Source organism: Mauremys reevesii, linkage group 14 (genome assembly GCF_016161935.1).
Source record: "Mauremys reevesii isolate NIE-2019 linkage group 14, ASM1616193v1, whole genome shotgun sequence".
Taxonomy (NCBI): Eukaryota; Metazoa; Chordata; order Testudines; family Geoemydidae; genus Mauremys; species Mauremys reevesii.
In genome coordinates this window covers 26,750,473-26,755,827 of record NC_052636.1, presented here as the reverse complement: position 1 = coordinate 26,755,827, position 5,355 = coordinate 26,750,473, and positions in this window count along the sequence as shown.

Sequence of the window (5,355 nt, the reverse complement as noted above, 5' to 3'; positions counted from 1 at the left end):
GAAGAAGACAATATAGTCCATACTGGCCAATGCTCTTGAGCCAGGCTGCTGTAGAAAACGCTTTGGTTTCCTTTAACTGCACCTGTCCGTTTGTCTTTGCTCCAGTAGAGCTCCCTGCGTCTATGAGCCCAGTTATTCCTGCTCCCAAAAATGTAACGAGTCCATGTGTGCTTCACTCAGCCAAGCGGCGATCCTCCCATGGACAGGTGACAATCATTCCCTTGTCTCTGTTGGGTATTCCACTGATGTAGGTTGTTCCCAGCCAGTCCTTAATGACCCATTCATATTACTCCATGACAGCTACGTGACAAAACACCTCACGTCTCCTGCTTTTTATAATCATAGCAATACCAATCACAGAGGGAAACTGAGGTGTGTATTGGCATCATACAAGTATCACCAAAATTCCCACCTCTCTCACACACACACCGCTCACAGCCCCTGGAGAGAAAGCAACGCACAGGAACTGGACATTAGTCCAGTGAACACAGTGGAGGACAAGCTGCAATCCTCAAACCCTGGTGAAAAAGGAGAGGCATGCGAGTCCCTATCCAAGCACGTGCCCGGGATGGCAAGCCGCGGGGGCCACCCTGGATGTCCCTGTGAGGGCGGCAGTCAGGCAGCCTTTGGTGGCTTGCCTGCGGAAGGTCCGCCGGTCCCGTGGATTCGGTGGCAATTCAGCGACGGGTACGTTATGTAGATTGATCCTTGTCTATGATTTCAATTATAACTGTCTCCATTCAATCAAGTTTCTGTGTTTCACCAAATTTCATCTTCTCAATTAACTGTGAGTAGCCATGTACAAGGGCGAGCTGTGCCCCAATACGTAATCTTATAGGTGTAAAATTGTACAGGCTACACCACCAGCCTGTGACATCATCAACAAAGTGCCCATTTGTGCCTGGGTAGGGGCCCTGCTGTGGAGGGAGGATGCAGCAAGGACTCAGGGTCGGTGGTCGGGGTCGCTGTGCACAGAAATGGGAGGTTATATGGGGAGGGGGTAATGAGTGGGAGAGGGAGGTCAAGAGTTCAAATAATATTTGGGGAAAAATGTATACAAGTGAAACTGAACAGAAAGAAAACTGGAGTGTAGGCTCCAGAACAAGGCTTGGGTAGGGATTCGGGGTTAAAGGTCTGGGATCCTCACAGCTCTGGATCCCCAAACCTCTCCTCCTCCCACTGGCCCACCCAGCCCACTTCCCAGGTGCCCTTCCCCACACTCCTCCCTTCTTCCCATTACTCTCAGCCGGCACCACCTCCCGGCATCTTGGGAGCTTCTTCTGTTCCTCCTTGTCTCTCACAACCTCATCCCTCCTTTCTCCATCTTAACTATAACACTGCACACACCTTCCCCATGTCCAGGCATCACAGAATTAGCTACTCCCCCCACCCCTTCTCCTCGTCTCACATGGCTCTGTTCTCCTTTCACCTTTGGGCTCCTGACTGACAACATTATATTCTCTTCTATCAAAAGATGAGCTCATCTGACTGTCACACAAGCCAGGCATCGGTCACACACCTATTTACTCAATTTAGAATTCTACAGGAGGCATATTTTCCTCTTAAAATGAGGAAAAGGCATGAAAGCTACAGTGATTAATGTAGCCAATAAGGACGCACTAAATGCAATTTTAAAATGACTGATGACAAATGTCTAAAAATTATTCTAGTGGGTGGGAGATAAGGCAAAAAAGGGGGGGGCAAGGAAACTTGTCAAAACTTGAATGATGAATAAAGGTATAAAGTTATTACTGCTCAGGTTCTTTAGAGACCCCACAGCTTCTAATAAGCCAGGGACAGGACTCCTTACCCAGCGAGGTCACCGTCTCATAGTTCTCCTGCATGACATCCCTGTAGAGGGCTCTCTGAGCGGGCTCCAGCAGAGCCCCTCTCCCTGGTGAAATACACAGCCACCTCCTCGAAGGTCACCGGCCCCTGAAAGAGCAAGAGTCCAACACTCAGTACCTGCTGCCCCACTCACAGCCCCACTTTCAATCAAATGGAAGCTCTGGTGGATGATAGTCGACAGAGTCCCACCCCACCCCGCTCAGAGCATCCAGGAAACGCCAGGGGGAGGGACGAAGCGAGAGCCCCTTGTCTCTCCCAGCAGATCCATCCCCCCCTACTAGCCACAGACGGACACAGGAGATAGAGGCCCTGGCAGGGTGCAGGGAGAGCTCGCTGGCAGGGAGCCCAGCGCTGTTCTCATTGTGAAGAGCTGGACGGGGCCAGACTTAGTGGGGGGCAGATGACATGACAGTGCAGGGGGGCCTTGCTGAGGGGGTTCTTCCAACAGGGGTGTCCTGTCTCTCCTCCCCCAACTTCTCTTCAGCTGTCTGCCCTGCAGCTCTTCCTGCAGCCCTGCCCCTCCCCACTTGAGCTGCCCTGGACAAGCTGCTCCCAGGCGCTTCCTGTGCTGTGCGGGGGGGGGGGGTTGCTGATGTCGGGGTGGCCCCACCCTCCTGCCTCTGTGCCCAGTCTCTGCTGAGCTGAGGTGGGGGGACAAGATTCTGTGCTGCTGCCTCTGGGTCAGGAGTGGGGGCTGCTGGCCCCTGCTGCCGTGTGAACGAGCCTTCGGACTAGTGAGTGCCGCTGGGCTGGAAGTGACAGCGGGTGTGTCTCACACTCCCCCCCCCCCCACACACACACACCCCACCACAGACACGTCAGTTACTGTTATTACTTCCTTTTACTTCCTGTCAAAATGCGCAAAGTACATGTAGTCTCTGTAATTTTATTCTTTCACATTCGGTCAGGATGACAGTGCTGGTAGTTTAGCTTTAACTGGTCTGTGCATGTCATCATTTTATTTCTGGCTTATGCTGAAATTCAGTTCTTTGAGTAACGAGTTCTAAAATGCCTCACCTGGCCTGGCTGGAGTAATTATCATTATTACTGTTGTGGCCGTATTGTGCTTTGTCATTCGTTATTTAAATGGTACTAGCAAATAACGGACTGTACATTTTGCTTGTACTTACCTGAGCAGGGCTCGTTTGAAAAAATTAGCTAAACTCAAAACTTCAGACACTGTGCAGATGAAGATCACTTATCTTCAGATTGTATTTTTAGTCTGTGACGAAGCAGGGAGTGGGAGGATTGAGCTGGGGATGTTGCGGGAGAGTTTTACTGGGACTGTCTGCATTGGGGATGGGATATCAGGGTGTGACTTCACTTGAGGGGCGATAGCTGAGCATGTAATCTGAGCCCAGGAGGGGGATGGGGCCAGGTGACACCTTCTGCCCGAGGAAAGTGGACAAAGGCTGGAGGAGGAGCCGGGAGGTGTGGCTGAAGGAGACGGCTGGAGGAGGGGTTTCAGTTTGGAGCTGGCTGGGGAAAGGGAGGGAGGCCAGAACCGGGAGGCCAGAACCGTATATAAAAGTAAGTAAATACGTTGTCAGTGGAGTGAAAAACAATTGACTAACATAGAGGAGATAATGGCAGTAACACAGAGTGTTAAGTAAAATCTGCTTCCTTTCTCTATATTTATTTATCTCTACGAAAGAGAGGGTGCAAAGTATCAAACTTGTGTTTCTGATACCTGCGTCAAAGCTCCAGAACGGATACCTCAAGGCTTGGGATAGGGAATATCTTGCTGTATTATCTCCTGATTGTTCTAAATTTAATTTTACATTTAATATGTGGCTGTAATTGGAGTCAGTAAATATTTATCTTTCTTTATATAACAATTAGATAGAGTGCTCGTCAGTGAATTTCTAAGTTATTTTCTGCAAAAAACCCTACAGTTTTCAGGTGCCTCAGTAGCCCCTGGAATCACAGTTAAAGTTGCCCCCGCCCCAAAATCTGAAATGGCCCCTGGTGAGCCAGGAGCGGCCACAGGGCTGCAGGGTATCTGGGGCTCCAGCAAGATGCAGCCCCCGTGTGAGAGCGCAAAGCCCGTCTTGAGCTGCAGGCAGAGCGCCGGGCACCACAGGCCACAGCAGCAGTGTAGGAGTAAGGGTGGGAATGGCAGCCAGTGATTTTAGTTTACCGTTCATTTACTGTGTGGTGTTATAAATAACTAACACGTTATGTCACATGGAATCACTGTGTGCTAAATAGAGAATTGATTGATCGGTCTGAAACGAGAATAATCATGTATTAGGTATCTAAGTAAATAGGGTTGAACCACAAGGCCTGTAGGCTGAGACCTGCAAGATTTTAACTTCGCTATTTTAGGCCTTGGAGCTAGGAAATGCTGACAGAAGTAAATGGCCGAGGAATAACCCGATGCCCTAAGATGATGGGAAAAGAGGTACCAAGTGGTAACAGGGTGAACAATTAGCCAGAAGATTAATTTTAAATAAAAAAAAATCTGGAAAGGCATCTCTGTTTCGAAATGGGCCTTAACCACAGGACACAGGTTGTGTGTCAATGCTAATGAGGTATAATCAGAATCACGTTATAAAAGGGGGTGCCCAGAGCAGGAAAATTGAGTTCCCTGTGGGAAACTCCAGCAGGAACCATCCCTCTACTGATGATCAATCCATGAGAGACACATCAGACCCTAATACTATTGTTGTGAGTAGAACTAGAGTTGTAACTTTTGCACAGGTCTTTATAGAATTTCTGTGCACTTGGGTCGTCATAACCTTAACTGTAACTTTAATAAAACTTGTAAAACCGACTAGACCTTGTGCTTGTGAATGTCTGTGTGGTCACTTCCCTTGGTCTTTGTGTGTTCCTAGAGACTGTACGTTTGAAGCAAGTAGCAGAGGCGACTTTCACTCTGTTAAGCTTGAAACTGTCGCCACCAGAGCCGACCCAGCGGGGGTGAAATGCCACATTACAAACTGCACTTTACATAAAATAAAAGGCTGCACAATACACCACACACCAGGCCACCCTCACTTCTGCGCTGCTGCTGGCAGTGGCATGGCCTTCAGAGCTGGGCGCTCGGCCAGCAGCCGCTGCTGTGAGGCCGCCCTGCCAGTGCTGAATTTGAGCCGGGGCTGAGCTCTGGCGCCTCTTTCAATACAAACTAAGCCCTAGAGGGAGGCATCGGGGTCTGGACATGATGGTGGGGAGCCCATGGGGGCCAGGGGATGGGGGCACCAAAATACAAGTTCACCCAAGGCCCCATTTTCTCTAAGGCCAGCCCTGGAGCTGGGTGTGGGGGAGGGGCACATCCCCTAAGGCCGTGGTTCTCAACTAGGGGTCCCTGGGCCTCTGGGGGGCTGCGAGCAGGTTTCAGGGGGGCCTCCAAGCAGGGCCCGTGTCAGACTCGCTTGGACCCAGGGCAGAAAGCCCAAACCTCCCGGCCTGGGGCTGAAGCCTGGGGCCATGAGCCCTGCCACCAGGGGCTGAAGCCAAAGCTTGAGCAATTAGCTTTGCGGGGGGGGGGCTGTCACATGGGGC